This window comes from Artemia sp. Qi Xiang Cuo, chromosome 3 (assembly GCF_049724085.1).
Source record: "Artemia sp. Qi Xiang Cuo chromosome 3, ASM4972408v1, whole genome shotgun sequence".
NCBI lineage: Eukaryota > Metazoa > Arthropoda > Branchiopoda > Anostraca > Artemiidae > Artemia > Artemia sp. Qi Xiang Cuo.
The window spans coordinates 2,696,560-2,717,146 of NC_142796.1; the positions used below are offsets into that span (position 1 = coordinate 2,696,560).

Sequence of the window (20,587 nt, forward strand, 5' to 3'; positions counted from 1 at the left end):
GAACTGTTTGATTTCCCTAATCTCTCATTTTAATTCCACTTTCCCTCATTTTTTTTTATCTAATATGAAATTTTTAAAACTTTTTCCTTTCTAATTTTGGTCTTAAAACTTCTAAGACTTATTTCAAGTCAAAAGATTGAGGTTTTCGATATTCTTCATTTTAAGGCATTTACGTTTTTAACAGCCTTAAATTTAAGCATTGGGGCATAAAATTAAGTGTTTAGCCGCATCGAAATTCAGCATTTGGGTTTTGGTCGTTTTTCAGTTCAGGCATTTATATTTTTGACATTTCGTTATTTAAGCCTTTAGTTTTTACGATGTGGACTTAAGCCTTAAGGCTTTCGGACTGGGATGAGGTCATACTTCTATACTGAATATGCTCATCTATTTATAAGTTTCGATTAGGTCTGCCAAAGACTGGGCTACTCAATTTGGGTAGTTGAAAATGGATACTTTTTAGTTAAACGAAACACACTCAAGAATTACGCTTAGGTTAGATCTGAGAAAACCAGTTTCATAGCCACAAAAGCAAGTGACAGAGTGTTAGATAGGAAATATATAATTTGGGCTATATATTTGCACATTAAGGGGGTAAATTATAGCGGGTCTGCATGCAAAATGTGTTAGCTGCAATTATCCTGCATCATGAATTGTTTTGTAAAAATTTTACCCCCCCTTCTCATAATGGGCAAATATATTAATTCCACCCACTTCCCATAATATGGCTATGAAACCGGTTTCCTCGGATCTAACCTAAGTGTAATTCTTGAGTGTGTTCCGTTTAATTAACAAGCATTAAACATTATATATTCTGAAGAAATATACAAAATTAGCTTTCTTTGGGCTAGCGACTTTCCCACTTGGACGAATCAAGAAAGGAAGAAACACGGTAACTGAACATGTCGTATAACTGATTGATAAATTTTACAAGCTGACGAACAAATTAGTATAATAAATCACTTTAATCCATGCGCAAATCCCTGCTTATGATATCTCGTTCCAAATGAGATTTTGATAGATATAATTACTGGCTCCGGTTAATGTTTATTGCACATATCTGGGCCCGGGCTTTGTAGGCACTCCAAAATATTGGAGGTTCTAGTATTTTAAAGCCGAAAATCGTGGAAAAGTAAATATGAAAACATTGATAAATAATTATTTTTTTAATATAGATGCATTTTTTTTATTTTAAATATACATATATTTAATCATACGGCCATTGAAAATAAATTTAAGAATGGGTTACCAAAGAAAATCTCGAGAAAAACATTTTCTCCGTTGTCGCTAATTTGGATATATCACCTTTTAATCAGATTCAACTGAAAAGAAATTTGTAGTTACGACAAGAATTTTGAAGATACCAGAAATTTCCCGAAAATTAAGTCATATTAACATGAGAAGTAAAGCATTGCAATCATTATTGTTAAAAACCCTTATGTGATAGCTTATAGTATCTTCTTCTTTTACCAGTGGTGATTGAATATAGCCAAATGTCATTGAATATTTGCAGAGTGGTCCATTGAGCCGAAAATCCAGTACATAGTATCATTTTATAAGTGACATTGTGCTGCGTGACAATCTTGCGCCAAAGAGCTATTTCTACCATACTGTACTGCAAAGCATCAGTTTTGGCCTAAAACTGGGACTGAAAAGTCTATTGAAAATTTTCTGATATAAAACTAATTTGTCGTGGCCGAAAAACCGAAACGGATGACTTACTGTCTCTCTTGTTTCAAACCAAGGACAATCAGAGTCGGTGAGATGGTAGGTCTCCTCTCTCTTTATTTGTGGTAATTTTTTGTTCGTTTTAAGTCTGAATTGCTAAATAACTCTTTCTGCCTATATCACTGCAGAATAACTTTCTACAGTGCCTATATTCTATACTTGTGCCTCTATTCGAACTTTCTGCCTCTATTCTCTCTACTGTGGCCTATATTAGCTGTTAGGTCTCGTTCTTTTGGTTAATTAAGAATTTCTTCGGGAAAAAAACATTTAATTTAAGTTTCAGTTTTACTCTTTGTTTTCTATCAGACAGACCAAAACGTATGATCAACTTATAAGAGTGTAAACCAGCGCTAGTGTTGGCAATAAAAGTGTCATCTAGTGTTTGGTAATACTTGACATTTTTTTTTGTTTTTTTTTCGTGTTAATAACTGAGATCAGACACTTATTACTATACTAATTTTACACATCACAGTAATTTCACTAATTTTTAGAGAAAATGACCCAGCATAGCAAACAATGATCTTGTTCGTTATACATTTCAATTATCGTTTTTATTTTCATAAGAAAAAATTAATTCACCAGACAGATACTCTAGGCCCTCGATGCTTCCTTTAATTATGCAGTAGGGCCAGTCTATCTGAATTTACTGTAGATTCATAGGTGTATACAACTAACATTCGTTAGGTGGAAGGGGTTTGAAATTTTCCAACCATAATTTTGAGCCCAGTCTTCTTAAAGGGCATTCTAGCTGACCTTCAGGGGACCTTAGTAAAGAGGGAGTTTAAAACACACAAATAATACTGATGCCTCAAATGATGCTTATACAAGGCCGTACCCAGAGGTGGGTTAGGAGGGTTTGAACCCCCCAAAATGTTTGTCTGACTCGTAAAAACATAACAAAAATGGATTTAAACAAATTTTGTATGCGTTTTTTTTGTGTACCCCCCCCCCCACCTCCCGAATTCTTTTTTTTAGTAAAGCCCCCTCCGAAAAAAATCCTGGGTACGGCCTTGTGTTTATGCCTAAATTTTCTTAGCCGAAGCGATTGTTTATAGAGAATACTAAACTATATGTATAAGTAGGCTTTATTCAGAGTTATATTATTGAATGGCTCGGCTTTTGAAGGAGAAGACTCGGAGAAACTTACAACCAATTTAATTTCAAAAATGTCTACAAAAAGTAGATGCAAATCTGATCCTCGTTCTTGTGTAGTGAACATTAAGCACTATTTTCATTTTATGTTTTTTTTTCAAAGGAGTGTTGCAAATCTGCTTTTTTGTTATACATCTGAGATAAATTTCCTGATTTAAGTTCCAAGCAGTCTATACTGCTATATCCAGTGATTGTGTTTAAGTAGCGCCATCTATAACTCAAATCACGCGATATAAGCAGTAAATAGACTATGAGAAGCCGCAACTTTTAGGTCCTGAAAAGAAAACAGAAATAAAATAAGAACCTTGAAACTAAACAAACTGTAGGGAAAAATTACTTGTACTAAAGATAAAAATAGAAAAAGGCAACTGAGGATTCAAAGAAAAGAAAATTATACAGGAACCGAAGGCCCAAGCTGCCGAGCATAGCAAGTGGGCTGAGTAGATTGATTGGAAGTCATGTTACGGCAAAGCCAAATCTTTTTCTCTAAGGGGGGGGGGGCAAATGTAGATTTTGCCACCCCCTTCCCCAAACATTACGATTTTCCTTTACAGCGATAGTTGAATATATTTCATGGGGAAATAATGGTACCCGTATGTATTTATTATATATATGCTGTTTATTAAAAGTGCTAGTTTTATCAACCTACAATTTATTTGTAGTACTTTTGAAAGTTATGTTATATTAATGAATTAGAAAGAACTTTACTCTCTCAAATATAGCATAACGTCTAAGCCTTAAATTGGCTGTGGCTTAGGTGAATCGAATGTGAAGCGTAACATTCATGAAATATTCGTATATATTTAGCCAGTACAATTATCAGACAATACCTGGTAACAAACTGTAACTGAGAAGTGGTTTGGCCCAATAGTAACTGCACTTCTAAAAAGTGAAATTTTGACACCAAGAGATTAATCAAAATAGTTTCACATTGGCTTTTTATGGTGATTCCAAATATATAAGATTCATTATCAATCAATCAATTTAGCTAAAAGAAACAAAGAAACAATTACAAAACTTTAGGTCCCCTCCCCGCAAAGACTCTTTGGTCTCTGAGAGTGGGAGACTAAACATAACAGTAAATAATAACACTAAAAATCAAACAGAAAGACAAGATGAAGAAAAAAAAGAAATAATAATTTAAAAAAAATACCAAGCCAATCAAGATAAATGAATTTAAAAGTTGAAAAGGAAATATAGAGGGTAATAGAGAAGGCAGAAGAGAACTAACTCCTTGAGTATAAGTGGTGGTTGGTTAGCTATTTCTTAAATTGTCCATAAGAATAACATAGCTGAATTTTAACTGGAAGGCATTTCCATATTGAGACACAACATAAAACTGGATTAAATTCTGATCTTATACTTTTGTTTTTATGAATGAAAATATCCATGTCGTTTCTGACAGATAAAGAAACACAAGATTCCTTTCGTAGTTCAGAATTTGAAAGATATAAATTGTTCGAAGAAGTTAAGGAGGAGTCCATGAAAATACTTGAAAATGAAACCAGAAGAAAGAAAGATGTATGTAGATTGACCATCCAATAAGTTCATGCTGAGGTGGCTTCTCATCTCGGACAATACTTTAATTACTCTGTTATTTGTTTTGACAACAGAGAAGCGACAAAAATAGAATGTTGATGGCCATACTGTTGGATAGCATTATATATGGGATTGAACGTGAAAGTGAAAAGATATCTTTATTATTGAAATCAAGGAAACAATGACGAAGCTTCCGAAGAAGTCCTAGGTTTCTGGAGAACTTAAGTTCCACGAGAGCATAGTGATGTTTGAAAGAGAGATTTTCATCCAATAAAACACCCGGAATCGAACTTTTCTATCAGGGGGACATGTTATATCACCATGGGTGGTACAAATGGTTTGAACCAAAGGACAAGAAGTACCTGATCTGCATAAAATAAGTAGACTAGATTTAGGGCAAAGCGATTTGCATCGAACCAAGCCAAGATTCTTTCTAGAAAATAATACACTTTCTTGATAATGGAAGAATTCCTAATTTCTGAACACCCAACAGTACTATCATCTGCAAATGCAAAAGCACTGGGTCTTGAGCTGCCTCATTAGGTGGGACAAAATTGTGATCACAAATACTAAAGCATCTTCATTTACTTTGTTCAGAAACAGCAATAAACAGATAAGGAATAAAACAGGCCCTATGGTAGACCATTGAGGGACACCAAACCCAACACGGGATTGATCTTGAAACTCAGGGTCAATATTGATAAACCTTTCAGATAAATAAGTTTCAGACCAATAATAACTGTTTCCCCGTTTCCCTCTGTGTTCCTTTTTGGAGAGTAGGATAGTATATGATATGCTGCCAAACACTTCTCTGACATCAAGGAAAATTGCAGCTGGAATTCTACTCTCATCAAGTGCTTTGTGAATGAATTTCAGCAAGGTAATGCAAGCATGTTCTGTTGAGTGTTTAGGGCGAAAACGAAACTGATTGTAATGATTTTTTTTTTATCAAGAAACGACAAAAGTCTAGAGTACATACATTTATCAAAAATTTTACTAAAGGCTGATAAAAGAGAAATTGACTGATAATTAGAAGGATCCTCTCTAGAACCACCCTTATGGCGAACAACTAATCTGGCAGATTTTAGGGCACTAGGAAAAGTTCCATTCAAAAATGATAGGGTCACAAGAATGGTGAGAGGAGATAGAATAGAGGGTAACATAAACTTAAAAGCCTTGGCAGGAATTTGGTAAGGTCTACAAGAGGAAGATCCTATTGGCTCAGAGACGATTCTCTGGACTTCAAACTCAGAAACAGGATCCAAAGCCATCGCTTTTTGACAAGAAGGGCCGAAGTGCTTTTTAAAGTCACTGGTAGAAGAAGCACTAATCAAAATATCTTCAGAAAATTGATTTCTTTATGGATGCAAAATAAGGGCAAAATTCATCCATTACGACCTTACTATTAGTTATTACTGCCCCCTTAGAAATTAATTTATTTGGCAAGTTATTTCTTTTGGAATTGGGATGAAGAACTTTGTATATAAGTTGCCAGGTTTTTCTCATATTCTTTCCAAAATTGGAGAACATCTGGGAGTAATAAATGTACTTGGCTTTACGAAATAAGGAATTCAATAAATTTCTATAATTTGCATATTTTTTGGGTAACATTGTCTAATGTTACCCATCGAAAGCTGCAAATGTGAGAAAATTTGCCCAATTTTCTAAAAGGGTGGGCCCCTCCCCCTTAAAAATTGTCAATGCATCTTAATGAAAATTACACCACCAGTTTTATCATATCACAGAACCACTAGTGGTTTCAGGCCCTTATCTGTAAAAATGCAGAATTTATATTTTGTGCCAGAAAAATATCACAGACACGTGTTTATTTGTTACTTTTTTTTTCCTCAGGGGTGATGGTATAGAACCAATGGTCTTAGAAGATAGAAAGAGGGCCCATTTAAAATGAAGTTAAAAGTTCCTGTGACGTTTTTTAGTGACCGAAAAGATTGAATTCATCTTGCCTCCTTTCAAATCCTTTCCCCCAAAAACATTCAATCAAAATTTTGAGAAGGACGTATTGTTCAACATAGTTGACAAGTCCAACATTTGTACCTTTGAAGGTGATGATATGACCCCCCCCCTCTTCCCCACAGCTCCTTAAAAAGTATAAATGAAATTTGTCCATTAAGTACATAAAGTGTTTACTATTTGAAAATAAACAGACATTTTACGGGGTGGGGGGGGGGTAATCCTCAGTGAGTGGTAATTTTCTACTGGGAGAATTTCTTCACTCGGAGGGAAGTTTCCTAGAGAATTTACCAGGAAAGACTTTTTATCGAGGGGAATGTCTTTGATGACTAAATTTTAAATTTTGCTATAAACAATTACTTTGATTGCTGACTAAAAACATAAAAAAAATTACACTACAGAGCAAAAAAACAAGGATAAAAAAAACAGCAAAACAATCACACTTGCGTAGATATATACGAAAATAGAAACAATTGCATTGAAAAAACCGTGGCTTTGAGCAAGCGAATTACCAAAGCTACAGACCGTTCCGATGCGATATGACTCGGGTTAGCTAACGCTTATCTACGAGTAATCATTTAATTATGAGCCTAAATTAGAATTTCCAACGAAAACTTCGCACCCTTGGAAAAGATATTGCTAATCTTCAGGGGCTAGATTTTCTATGGGGCAGGAGGGGCAACTGCCCTCTCCAAAACCAAGTTTGCCCCCTCAGACCTCAGTTTGCTCCCCACCCCCAGCTGAAATATAGTTTCTGCAAAAAATATTGTCAAAATGAAAATAAGCCTGCATAATCCAAGGATCCAGATAAAAGAGGTCAATTTTCTTTATTATTTCTTTGCCTTTATGGTAAAGAATGACTCATTTTTCAGTTTTACCTGTCCGTTTCACTTGATTTGGGAAATTGGCTCTAAATTCTCCCCCCCCCCCACCCCCACCGGAGAATTTTTACGACGCCACTGCTAATCATTTTTACTATCCTTTTCCAGAAACAGCCTCCAAAAAGACACTAAAGACAGTACATGTGGGATTTAAAACGCATAGTAAAGAAAGGCCAATAGAACAAGTACTTTTAAAATCTGACAAAAGCATACCTAGATAACGAATAGTAGGCACAAATTCAATAACATTATCACCTGGCACAAGACTTTGCGGCTAATAATCACTACAATTACCAAAAAATCCCACAACTTCACTTTTACTCGCATTGAATTCCCCCCCCCCCCTTTGAATTCCTCCCGAAATTTTGACTGACAAATTCAGACGATTCGAACTGGATTTATTAGGAGTTTCAGAAACTCATATCCCAGGGGTAGGAAGCATAAAATTAGGTGATATAGAATTTGTTTACTCAGGCAGGAAGGACGGGGTACATAGAAACGGAACAGGGCTCGTGATAAATAAGGAATTTGCTAAGTCTCGTTTAGGCTGGGAAGGTACTAATAAAAGAATACTAATTGCTCATTTTATGACTAAAAAGTTCAGGGTATCAGTTATAGTAGTATACGCCCCTGTAGAACCGACTGACGGAGATACTTGTGACTCAGATGAATTTTACTTACAGTTACAGGAGCAAATAGACAGGGTCCCAGGTAGAAATATGGTGTTTCTATTAGGATATTTTAACGCCCATGTCGGCAGAAATAGAGACAGATGGTATCCTAGCCTGGGTAAGTTTGGTGTAGGGAAAGAAGAACAGTAATGGATACAGACTTTTGCAATTTTGTAGGTATAACAATCTAGTTATAACTAATATGGTGTTTGGTCATAAAATGGCTCATAAGTTAACATGGTATTCACGTGATGGTAAGACATCAAGCCTTATTGATTATTTTATAGTAAACCGAAGACTGGCAGGATCAATACATGATACTATGGTATATAGGAGTGCCGTTATTGATATTAAAAGTAAAGATCACCATCTAGTAGTGTCAAGGGTTAATTTAAAGCTGAAATATCGGAAGGGTAACTACCTCCCGGGAAGTTATGATGTTGATAGACTCCAGCATGAGAATTTGAGAGAAATTTTCCAGGAACAGTTGAACACTAAACTCCAGAATTTAAAATTTGATAAGTGGAAGATGGTTGAAATAATTTTAGAAAAATAACTTGTGAAATTGCTGAAGGTGTATTAGGGAAGAAAGCTAGAACTGCAGCTAAGAATATTAGTGAAAAAGCTTTATGTTTAATAGAAACGAGAAAGGACTTGTACAAGAATTATCTTAGTAATAGATCATATGAAAATAAAAGGAATGCAACGAAAGTGGAGAAAGCATTAAAATATGAACTAAGGAGATGTGAAGTGGAGGTCAAGGATAAAATTACCGAGGATCTGGAAGATAAAGCTAGACGGCATAATAGTAAAATATTGTACTGGCATGTTACAAATTGAGAGGGAGTAGTCAATCCGGACTTGGCCCAGTTAAAGATAGGAATGGGGCCGCAATTAGCGATAAGGAAGAAACTAAAACGAGATGGGCCGAACATCTTGAAAGTTTGCTTAACCGAGATAGAGTTGCAGGAAAAGATATAGAGAAAAATGAAAAAGTTTGTGATACCTTGGATGTGAAGGAAGATTTATTTTGTGAGGTGGAATTAGCGACAGTACTAAATGGATTAAAAAATAATAAGGCTCCTGGTGCTGATTGGGTGGTAATGAGTTTCTTAAATATGATGGCTCCGAGGTTAGAAATAAGTTACTGAAGATTATGAATATGACTTTTGAAAAAGGGGAAGTACCTAATGATTTTAGGAAAATATAAATTAAGCCACTTTATAAGAAAGGTGATAAAAGTAAGTGTGGTAATTATCGAGGCATTAGTCTTGTCTCTCTAGGTAGTAAATTACTTAGTAATACGATACTTTTTAGACTGAGAAATGCCGTAGACAAAGTTTTAAGAGAAGAACAGTGTGGTTTTAGAAAAGTTAGAGGATGTGTCGACCAAATTTTCACTCTTGGGCTAATAATTGGGAAGTGCCTGAGTTTTTAAACACGTTTGGTCCTCAATTTTATAGATTATGAGCAAGCGTTCGATTCTGTTGATAGAAGAGCTTTAATAAAGGTTTTATCCTTGTATGGTATACCAGAAAAATACATTAAAGTGATTAGTGCTATGTACGAGAATAACACTGCTGCGGTTAAGGTAGGAATTGAGGTTAGCAGCTGGTTTTGTATTAAATCAGGAGTTAAGCAGAGTTGTGTTCTATCCCCCTGTATATGGTTTATTTTGATCGACTTTGTTTTAAGGAGCACAGGAAAGGCAATGGGAGACCTTGGAATCAAAGGGGGAGGAAAAAGTCTCCTGGACTTAGATTAAGTTGATGATTTGAGCATCCTAGATGTAAGTTTGAACAAAATGAATGAAGTTTTTGAGGTTTTGCGAGTTCAGGGTGCTTGAATAGGTTTGAAAACTAATTTTAAGAAGACTAAGTCACTAAGGCTAGGAGTAAGTGAAGATGAAAAGGTGACGTTGGGTAATGAAAAGATTGATCTGGTGGGCAGCTTCACTTACCTTGGTAGTATTATTAGTAAAGATGGTGGGAGCAGTGGAGACGTTAAAAGTAGAATAGCCAAGGCTAAGGGGGGTTTTTCACAGTTAAAAAAAAGTCTGGTAGAATAGGAAGCTAAGTCTGCAAACCAAGATTAGAATATTAGAAGCTACAGTGATGACAGTGGTAAAATATGGCTGTGAAGCATGGACGCTCCGAAAAGCGGATGAAGATTTGCTAGATCTTTTCCAGAGAAGTTGCTTAAGGATTGTTCTGGGTACCCGGCTTACTGACCGTATTTCAAACAATAGGCTATACGAAAAATGTGGCTCAATACCGCTCTCTAGGGCCATAATGAAAGAAAAGTTGAGGTGGCTAGGGCACGTTGTGCGGATGAAGGATGACAGATTACCGAAGATTGTTCTTTTCGGCCAACCGTCTAGGGCTAAACGGAAAGCATTTCTTCCCCGTCTGGGGTGGGAGGACGTCATAAAAAAGATTTAAAGGAAATGGAAACTTCGTGGGCGGGTGTAAAAAGGGAGGCTTTGAATAGATTGGGGTGGAGGAGGACCGTGTGTAGCTGTGTTGGCCTCAGGCGGCTTGGTGCTGCGGTGAGCTGTTAGTAATAGTGATAGTAGAAGTATTGCGACAGTCACGCGCCAACCGCAATGGAAGATATACCGAAAAAAAACAAAAGTGTGGAGCGCGAGTTTATTTGTTTATTAATAGAGTTATACCGGGACCACCCTGAGATATGGAAAGTTAAAAGTAAAGACTATTTTAACCGAAACAAGAATAGTGCAGCATTTGGCAGGATATTGCTTGGGGTAAAGACATTGAAACCAGATTATACAATTTCTGTACTAAAAAAGAAATTTAATGTTTTAAGAAAAAATTTAAATCGTAAATACAAGGCGATTGAGCAAAAAAAAAAAAAAAAAAAACAAGTCTGGAGCGTCAAAAGATGACATCCCACAACCTTCCCTGTGGTACTACAATGACCTTGCATTCATTAGAGATCAGATTGAAATTGCTGAAACAGAAACAACAGAGGAAATAATTTTACTTTATTGTACAAGCAGTAGAAACTCGATTATTTGGTGGGCAACGTTTAACCCGCCCCCTTGTGTAAAATACCCCTCCCCTGCGGAAATCTCCCCTCGGAAAATAACACCCCTTTCCGACTGGTTGGTCTCTAATCCCTTTGCATTAAAAATAAGACTAGAATTCTCAATTTCTGATCTAATGAGCACACTTCGAAGTTTCTGCGATCATGAGGTATGTATGAATGTAGGAAAGGATGAGGAACGGCCAGTCCTCCTCCTATACAGAGTATATTCTGCTCATTTTGGGGCTTAATGCTACTCTTTACTTTCATAATAACAGCAGAAACCAGAATTATTCCCTGAAAGCAAAAAGGAGCAGATATTGATTTCACGGTTTTGATGCGTTTTTTAAAGTTTCTGTTGTACACCCCCGCCTAAAAAAACCCTTTGCTGGAAAACACCCTTTTGCTAGGTTTTTAGTGGAAAACTTTTCCATGGAGGAGAGGAATTACCGGTATGATTTTAAAAACCATCAAAAGTGTTTTTTTTTTGCAAATTAAAGTATGCTAAGAAAAAATTTTCACCCGAGTTCATCCGCAAGAAATTTTTTCGCTGGAATTTTCAGCTAGAATTGAATTGTCTAAGGATGTGGGAGGGGGAGAACATTTTACGTTAACAGGACTTTCCATGGAAGAATTTTCCGTAGGAGAAAGGAATTTTTCTTGGAGGGGGAGTCGGATCTTCTGGTATTATTCAAAACGATCAGAAATTAAATAAAAAAAAAGTTTTTTCAACTGAAAGCAAGGAGCAATATCAACACTTAAAACGAACAGAAATTATTACTTATATAAAAAGGGTTGGCCTCTCCTCAGGACCTTTCTCTTTACGTTAAAGTTTTGAGTTTTTGTCTCAGTTCCTTAAGAGCGATTCCTGGAACACAATAACCGTTTAATTCAAATCATTTTTTTAAACCTTTTTTTAATTCTTTAATTTTTCAACTTTTTTTTTTAATTCTATACAAAACTTTGCCACCGCCCGTAATAAACTCGTTGAATTTGACTACGCTTTCGTCTGTAAAAACTTGAAACAGTAAGAACTTGTTGGTTCCAAAAGTCAACTATCCTTTCAAAGGCAAGCTAAACATTCTTAAACTTTATGGTACCGTATGTTTTTTGCTTAATTTTGATGATTTTTTATTCTTCTTTTTTATCAATTGGGCGCCCGCTACTGCCAAAAATTACAGAAGTTCCCAGAAAATGGATTTGTGGTTTTAAGTTTTAAGATAATTAAGGTGTGTAAATTTTTCTTTTTCCCTTTCCTTATAACTTCACAACGAAACTAAAAAAAACCTCAAACTTGAAAACCTTATTTTCTGTGGGGAGGGGGTATTTTAGGGGGAGGGGGGGGGGTTAAACGTCTAGAACTGATTATTCAGTTCATTTGAAAATAAGGATGGCCGGTTAAACAAGAACTGATCACTTTGGATAAGTGCGTGACACAGCAAGGATGGGCCGGTTAAGTTAGGTGTTTTCTTTCTCCCCTTAATTGACACATTTCTAATATGTTATCCTCAACCACAACACCAGTTTTTTTTTCTATGCTACGGGTAAACCTCTTAGTTGTTTGTTGTTTAACTCGATTTCCTTTGTCCATAACACACTAGTCACACAGGAAATAACTGTGAAAGATGGTCGAGTAATTGAGTTACTATTGCATTTATGTATGGAGACCCTACTGTAGAAGTTTCAAACTCCTAGCTAGAAAAATGCAGAATTTTGTATTTTTCAAACAGTTCGTGGTAACGAACTGTAAGTAAGGAGCGATCCGGCTCAATAGTAACCGAAACTTTAAAAAACTGAATTTTGATACCAATAGGTATATTAAAAGAATCATATTTTTATGCTGATTTCAAATACATAAGTTTCATCAAGTGCAGTTATACAAATCAAAATCTACACGCCTGAGAAAATTTGCCTTATTTCTGAAAAAAGGAAAAAACAACCCCTAAAAATCATCGAACTTTAATGACAATCACACCATCAGATTCAGTATATCAGTGAACCCTACTATAGAAGTTTCAAGCTTCTATCTGCAAAAATTTGGAATTTTGTATTTTTTGACAGAAGAAAGATCACGGATGCGTGTTTATTTGTTTGTTTTTTTCCCCAGGGGTGATCGTATCGGTCCAGTAGTCCTAGAATACTGAGAGAAGGCTCATTCGAACTGAAATTAAAATTTATAGTCCCCTTTTTAAGTGATTAAAAATTGGAGGGCAACTTGGCTCCCTCCTAGGCTCATTTTTTATCGAAATCATTCAATCAACATTTTGAGATAGCCACTCTGTTCGCATAGTTGAAAATCTAATAAATATGTCTTTGAGGATGACTTAGTCCTCCGTCCCAGGGGGAAGGGCTACAAGTTATGAACTTTGCCCACTGTTTACATATAGTATTGGTTAATGGGAAGTAAACAGACGTTTTCAGGATGGATTTTTTTCTGGTGGGGGGGGGGGAGTCGGAGGAGAGGGTTACGAGAAGGGATCTACACATGGAGGATGTTTCTTAAGGGGAAGGAACATTTCTATGAAGAGGGTGCTGGATTTCCCAGCATTATTTAAAAAACGATTGGAAATTAAATTTTAAAAAAAAATAGTTTTTTTCAACTGAAAGTAAGGAGTAACATTAAAACTTAAAACGAACAGAAATTATTAAGTATATGAGGGGGTTCGCCCCCTAGTCAATACCTTGCTTTTTATGCAAAATTTTTTTTTTTAATACTTTCAAAAGAGTTATCTATTCTAATTAACCAGCCTTTGCGATTCAGGGGTTTGTGATTCGAACATAATTCCAACTTTAGCGTAAAGAGCGAGGTAATGACTAGGGGGCGAACTCCGTAATATACGTAATAAAAATATATGAATATATAACTTCGTTACGTAAGTTAATTCGTAAGTTACGTCTGAACAAAATTTCAAGAATGCCATTTAGCCAAAAAAAAATAAAATTAATATACAAATTTTGTTTTAATTATTCACGTACGGTGATCGAAAATAAAACCGGCATTAGTTCAAAAACGTTCATTTATTAAATAAAAAAAACAAGTTTTTTTGACTAAAAGTGAGGAGCGACATTAAAACTTAAAACGAACTTAAATTATTCCGTATATAAAGGGGGTGGTCCCTCCTCAACGCCTCGTTCTTTAAGCTAAAGTTTGATTCTGTCCCACAACTTTATTTTTAAAACAACAAAAACCTTTAGCGTAAAGAGCGAGGTGTTAAGGAGGGGGTAGCCCATTTCATATACGGAATAATTTCTGTTCATTCTAAGTTTTAATGTCGCTCCTTACTTCCAGTTAAAAAAACTTTTTTTTTATTTAATTGTCAGAAGAAAGATAACGGATGCGCGTTTATTTGTTTGTTTGTTTGTTTCTTCCCCAGGGGTGATCGTATTAACCCAGTGGTCCTAGAGTATCGCAGGAGGGCTCATTCAAACGAAAATTGAAAGTTCTAGTGCTCTTTTTAAGTGATCAAAAAATGGAGTGCAACTAGGCCCCCTCCCACGTTCTTTTTTCCCAAAGTCGCTCGATCAAAATTTTGAGATAGTCATTTTGTTCAGCATAGTCGAAAAATCTAATAACTGTGTCTTTGAGGATGACTTAATCCCCCACAGTCCCCGGTGGAAGGGCTGCAAGTTATGAACTTTACCCAATGTTTACATATAATATTGGTTATTGGGAAGTATAGAGACGTTTTCAGGGGTGATTTTTTCTGGTAGTTGGGGGTGGGGGTTCGGGGGTTACGTGGGAGGATCTTTCAATGGAGGAAGTTTTCATTGGGGAAGGGACATTGCTATGAAGGGGGCGCCGGATTTCCCAGCATTATTTAAAAAAACTATCAGAAATTTATTAGAAAAACAGGTTTTTCAACTGAAAGTAAGGAGCAACATCAAAACTTAAAACAAGCATAAATGATTACGTATATGATGGCGTTCGCCCCCTAGTCATTACCTCGCTCTTTCCGCTAAAGTTTTTTTAGTACTTTCATAAGAGATATTTATTCTAATTAACGGCATTTGTGATTAAGCGGTCATTTTCATTTTTAAAGAATTGGAACAAAATTCGAAATTTAGCGTAAAGAGCGAGGTATTGACTAGGGGGCGAACCCCCTAATATACGTGTTAAAAATATATAAATATAGAAGTTAGTTTCATAAGTTAATTCGTAAGTTACGTATATTTATTACTAATAAAAACGTTCGTGAATAGAATTAAGCAATTTTCGAGAAAGCTATTTAACCAAAAAAAAAGTAAAATTAATAAGCAAATTTCTGTTTTAATTATTCATGTACGGTGAGCCAAAATCAAAACAGTTCAGAAACTAAATAAAAAATACAAGTTTTTTTTAAAACTGAAAGTAAGGAGCGACATTAAAACTTAAAACAAACAAAAATTATTTCGTATATGAATGGGGCTGTCCTTGCCTCAACGCCTTGTTCTTTAGGCTAAAGTTTGGCTCTTTCTCACAACTCCATTTTTTAAAATAATAAAAAACTTTAGCGTGATGAGCGAGGCGTTGAGGAGGGGACAGCCCCTTTAATATAGGAAATAATCTATGTTGGTTTTACATTTTAATGGCGCTCCTGCTTTCAGTTAAAATACCGTTTTTTTTTTTTTTTTTTTTTTTTTTTTTTTTTTTTTTTTTTTTTTAAATGAAACTATGAACGATTAGTTTTTATTCGATTTTTGATGCCACTTTCAAATCTGTATTGAAAAATGTCCATTGTCACAATTCATTTATTTAAGTTTTTTATTTCTTATAGCATTTTTGTACTCTGAGGTTTGTTTGTCGGAGGCTCTGCTTCACAGCCTATGTAATGTATATCAGAAAAAATGGAAATTAACCTACTGACTATATTTTCCTATGTTTGTTAAACTTTGCAAAACTTGCTCTTTACTGAAAACACAAAAGTCTAACTTAAGAAACAAGAACGCTTTATTTTTGTATTGTAAAAATTGCAGAGAGCCGTTTTATGTTTCTGTTGTGCAAAGGTCCTATATTGTTTATTTGCAATCTGTAGAGTTTAGTGTTGCCGAATTTTGTAAAGCCTACGAATCGAAAAGTTTCACTTTTTTAAAGTTATGACTTTTTTAAAGTTCTTTACGATCATACGAAAACTGTGATTTTGGATTAATTTTTGCTTTTTTCCACTTTAAACAAAAATTGCACACCGTATATGAGCTGGGTAATAAACCTGAATGTCACTATTTGAAGTAGCTAGGTGTAGATGAGGTTTTGTATGGTTGTTAAGATGCAGTATTTGGTACTAGTGCACAATAAAACCCCCTCTCAGGTGCACCTTTTCCCCAAACACACACAATCAAACTTTTGAGATAGCCATTTTGTTCAACGTAGGCGAAAGTTCTGGATTTAGGTCTTTGAGGAGGACGTCCCCCACAGTCCTTAGGGCAAGGTTTGTAAGTTATGCCCTGAGGTTATATAAGGTTTTTATAGAAAGCTTTTCGTAGAAACTTCAAAAAGGGCTCTTTTGATTGGATATTGAAAAGGCTAGTGCCCCTTTCAATTGTCGAAAGTGATTGGAAGGCAACTAACACCCCTTCCACGCCCACCATTTACCCAAACACATCCAATCAAAATTTTGAGATAGCCATTTCGTTCAAGGTAGTTGAAAAGTCTGGAAATTATATTTTTAAGGATGACACTCCCCCAGAGCCCTCAGGGTAAGAATTGTAAGTTATACCCTGGGGGCATATAAGGTTTTTATTGAAAGCTTTGTCGTAGAAACTTCAGAAAGGACGCATTCTATTGGAAATTCAAAGGGCTAGTGCCCTTTTTAATATTCAAAAGTGATTGGATGGCAACTAACCCCCCTCTCACGCCCACCTTTTCCCCAAACACATCCAATCAAAATTTTTAGATAGCCATTTTGCTCGACGTAGTTAAAATGTCCGGAAATTATGTTTTTGAAGATGATACTCTCCCCAAAGCCCCCAGGGTAAGAATTTTAAGTTGTGCCCTGGGGGCATATAAGGTTTTTATTGAAAGCTTTGTCGTAGAAACTTTAGAAAGGGTTCATTCTATTGGAAATTCAAAGGGCTAGTGCCATTTTTAATATTCAAAAATGATTAGATGGCAACTAACCCCCTTCTCACGCCGACCTTTTCCCTAAATACATCCAATCAAAATTTTTAGATTGCCATTTTGTTTGACGTAGTTAAAAAGTCCGGAAATTATATTTTTGAAGATGAAACTCCCCCCGCAGCCCTCAAGGCAAGGGTTCTAAGTTATGCCCTGGGGGCATATAAGGTTTTTTTTTATAGAGGGCGTTGTCGTATAAACTTCAAAAAAGAATCATTCGATTGGAAATTGAAAGGGCTAGTGCTCTTTTTAATAGTCGAAAGTGATTGGAGGGCAAGTAATCCCCCTTTCATTGCCACCATTTCCCCAAACAAAGCCAATCAAAATTTTGAGACAGCCATTTTGTTCAACGTAGTTTAAAAGTCTGGAAATTATGTCTTTGAGGATGACAACCCCCTCACAACCCACAGAGCAAGGGTTGTAAGTTATGCCCTTGGGACATTTAAGTTTTTTTTAGAAAGTAGTGTCGTAGAAACTTCAAAAAGGGCTAATACAATTGGAAATTGAAAGGGATAGTGCCCTTTTTAGTAGTCAGAAGTGATTGGAGGGCAACTAATCCCCTCTTACGCCCACTATTTTCCAATATACATCCAAACAAAATTTTGAGAGAGCTATTTTGTTCAACGTTGTTGAAAGTTCTAGAAATTAGGTCTTTGAGGATGACAACCCCCCTCAGCCCTCAGGGAAAGGGTTGTAAATTATGTCCTGGGGCCATATAAGGTTTTTATTGAAAGTGTTGTCGTAGAAACTTCAAAAGGGCTCATTTGATTGGAAATTGAAAGGGTTATCGCCTTTTTAACAGTTGAAAGTGATTGGAGAGCAAATAACGCCCCTCTCACGCCCACCATTTCCCCAAACAAATCCAATCAAAACTTTGAGATAACAATTTTGTTTAACATGGTTTAAAGTTCCGGACATTTGGTCTTTGAGGATGACAGCCCCCTCATAGCCCTCAGGGCAAGGGTTGTAATTTATGCCCTGGGGGCATATAAGTTGCTTATAGAAAGCGTTGTCGTAGAAACAACAAAAACACGAAGAACAATAGGGAAATCTTTTTGCAAGACAGTGGAGATAATTTGAATGAATATTTCGGCCCTATGTCCAAGGGCCGTCCTCAGCAAGACAAAAATATATATATGAAAAAAGACTCGCAACATACGACCAATAAAACCAAAAATTAAAAGTTTTTCAAAGCAGTCCTAGCAACCTTACTTCAGCGAAGTTCAACCAGGACTGACAAAAAGTAAGGTAAAACAAGGCGATTCAATCAGATAAAAGTAAAATAATTTAAAAACACGTTCTTATTGCTAATCCAGCCTTTTTGGCAGCTAACCTCAAAGGTCTTCTTGTGACCGGTTCTGTGTTAATGTCTATTGGTCTTTTAAAGTATTTTGTAAGATCATTTGAAATTAAATTTGTGTATAGAGCGTTTAGTGTATATTCCCCCAAGTCCCTATTTAAGGAAATATTATTATTAATCTTAAGTCTGATTTCAATTGATTCTCGGAATACCTGCTTTATCCCTAGGTCATTGCTAATAGGGGCGGATTCATCAAAAAGTATATTGTGGCTAGGATTTTCAAAAATATGGCTGCCTAATGCAGAATCAAATGAAACAGCGGAAATATTAGAATTTAGAGGTATGACTATATCATCTTTATGCTGTTTTATGCGCTTTTCTAAATTCTGGTGTGTTCTACCTTCATAATATTTGCCACAATCACGTGGTATTTGATAGACCCCTCTTTGGCGAGTAACTGGGGTTTTATCTTTACCAGAATTTAGAAAATTTATGATTTTAAAATTATTTATGAATACTACGTACAGATTATTTTTGTGCAAACTTTTTAAAGATTTGTAGTGATTTTTGAGATGTAGGGAGGTAAATTATGTTTAAGGGCTTGTCAGAAATCTCACATGGTGAACTATCATGGATTTTACGGGAATATCTTTTCAATCTACAGTTAATTGCATTATTAATAAATAAAACAGGATACCCATTTCCAAAAAATATGTCCCTGATAAAGTTTAGTTCTGCTATGATGTGGGAATCAGGACAAATGTTTAGGGCACGATCGACTAGAGAAATTACGACAGCTCTTTTAACCTTTGGGGGGTGGTTTGATTTAAAATACAAATATGTATTATTTTATGTTGATTTTCTATAAATAGTAAAATTGAGTTTATCGAAGCTACGAATAACTAACACTCGAAATACGGGCTTCGAATTAAGGGCTTGTTCCCTTTTAATAGTTTAAAGTGATTGGAAGGTTTGGTATTTTTATAGCAAAGATCGGTGTGGGTACAATGTATTATTATTATTTTATTTTTTTTAGACCAGGGTACTTCGTATCGAAGGAGTGGTCATAGGAACTTCAAAAAGGTCTCATTCGGTTGAAAATAGAAAGGGCTAACCCTTTTTAATAGTCGAAAGTAATTGGAGGGCAACTAATAACCCTCCCACGTCCACACCCCCACTTGCCCATTATGTTTAAAAACTAAATGTTGCCTTAAGATTAAATCAAAACGCACTTTGTTAATGCTAATTCCCAATAGGGCATCTCAGCAATATCCCAAGAACGAATGAGGGTATTATGTTTAAACTTTCGGGGCTACTTCTGCTCTTAAAATTCAACCAAATCAAAATGGCATAAGTGTATCCAAGCAATCAAAGAAAGTAAACAGATTTTTTTGCGAATTGTACCAAGTTTTCTATTTCAGGTCGACTAGAGGAGGTTTAAAACTAAATAAAACACTGCAATTTGTGTCCAGATTTTTAAAAGGGTGTATGTTGTTAAAAATTGCTGAAAACTTTTCTCCAGCATTGAAATAACAGGCCAAACTATAAAGTCCTAAAAAACGAAAACATTTAATGTATTACTTTCTTTTTCCCTGAAAAGACTATGTTAAAATAAAACAAACAGAAATTAATTAAAAAAAACTTTTTCCACAAAATAATTTTTTTCAAAGAAAAGTAAAGAACTCCATTTAACCAAAAATGAGCAAAAATAAAAATCAAATAATCTACCAAGCGTGAAACTGCCACACAAATCAGCATCGATAAATTAATGAAACCCAAAACGAACAGAAATTACAATAAATAACCTAGTCAAACTCAAAACGAGCAGAAATTAACAGGAGTAGGGCTCAAAATCCCTATGCCATCCCAAGGCCAGAACATATTTTGCACTTTACTGAAAAAATAAAAATGAATGTGCATTGTCCGTTTAATATACATATACTGATATTTAGTAATCAAAATGTTGATATTATTTGATTTATTAAAGTTAAAAAAGTAAAACATTTATGTTTTTTCAGTAAAAGCAAATTATGTTCTCTGTAAGTTCAGCCAGAGTCAACCCAGCTCTAAATGGGTACCTGGCGAAATCTCGGGAAGGTAAACAGGAAGGTTGTGCGAAAGCACAGGATGGTTAGCCCCCAGCCCCCCATTCAAAGTATAATAAACCTGATAAGATTGTTAATAAGGATAATAGATTATATTTGTCGGTTAA

The 20,587-nt window shown here is 35.5% G+C and overlaps 2 long non-coding RNA genes across 2 annotated transcripts in view; one reads left to right on the top strand and one right to left on the bottom strand.

Annotated features, from left to right (window-relative positions):
- Positions 1 to 1,655: 1,655 nt before the first annotated feature.
- The window catches only part of LOC148953652 (uncharacterized), a 42,045-nt gene continuing 23,113 nt past the window's right edge, over positions 1,656 to 20,587 (top strand). The window contains exon 1 of the long non-coding RNA XR_016141591.1: positions 1,656 to 1,764. This is a non-coding gene — a long non-coding RNA (uncharacterized LOC148953652). The remainder of the gene's footprint in view (positions 1,765 to 20,587) is intronic.
- The window catches only part of LOC148953653 (uncharacterized), a 36,619-nt gene continuing 18,895 nt past the window's right edge, over positions 2,864 to 20,587 (bottom strand). The window contains exon 3 of the long non-coding RNA XR_016141544.1: positions 2,864 to 3,151. This is a non-coding gene — a long non-coding RNA (uncharacterized LOC148953653). The remainder of the gene's footprint in view (positions 3,152 to 20,587) is intronic.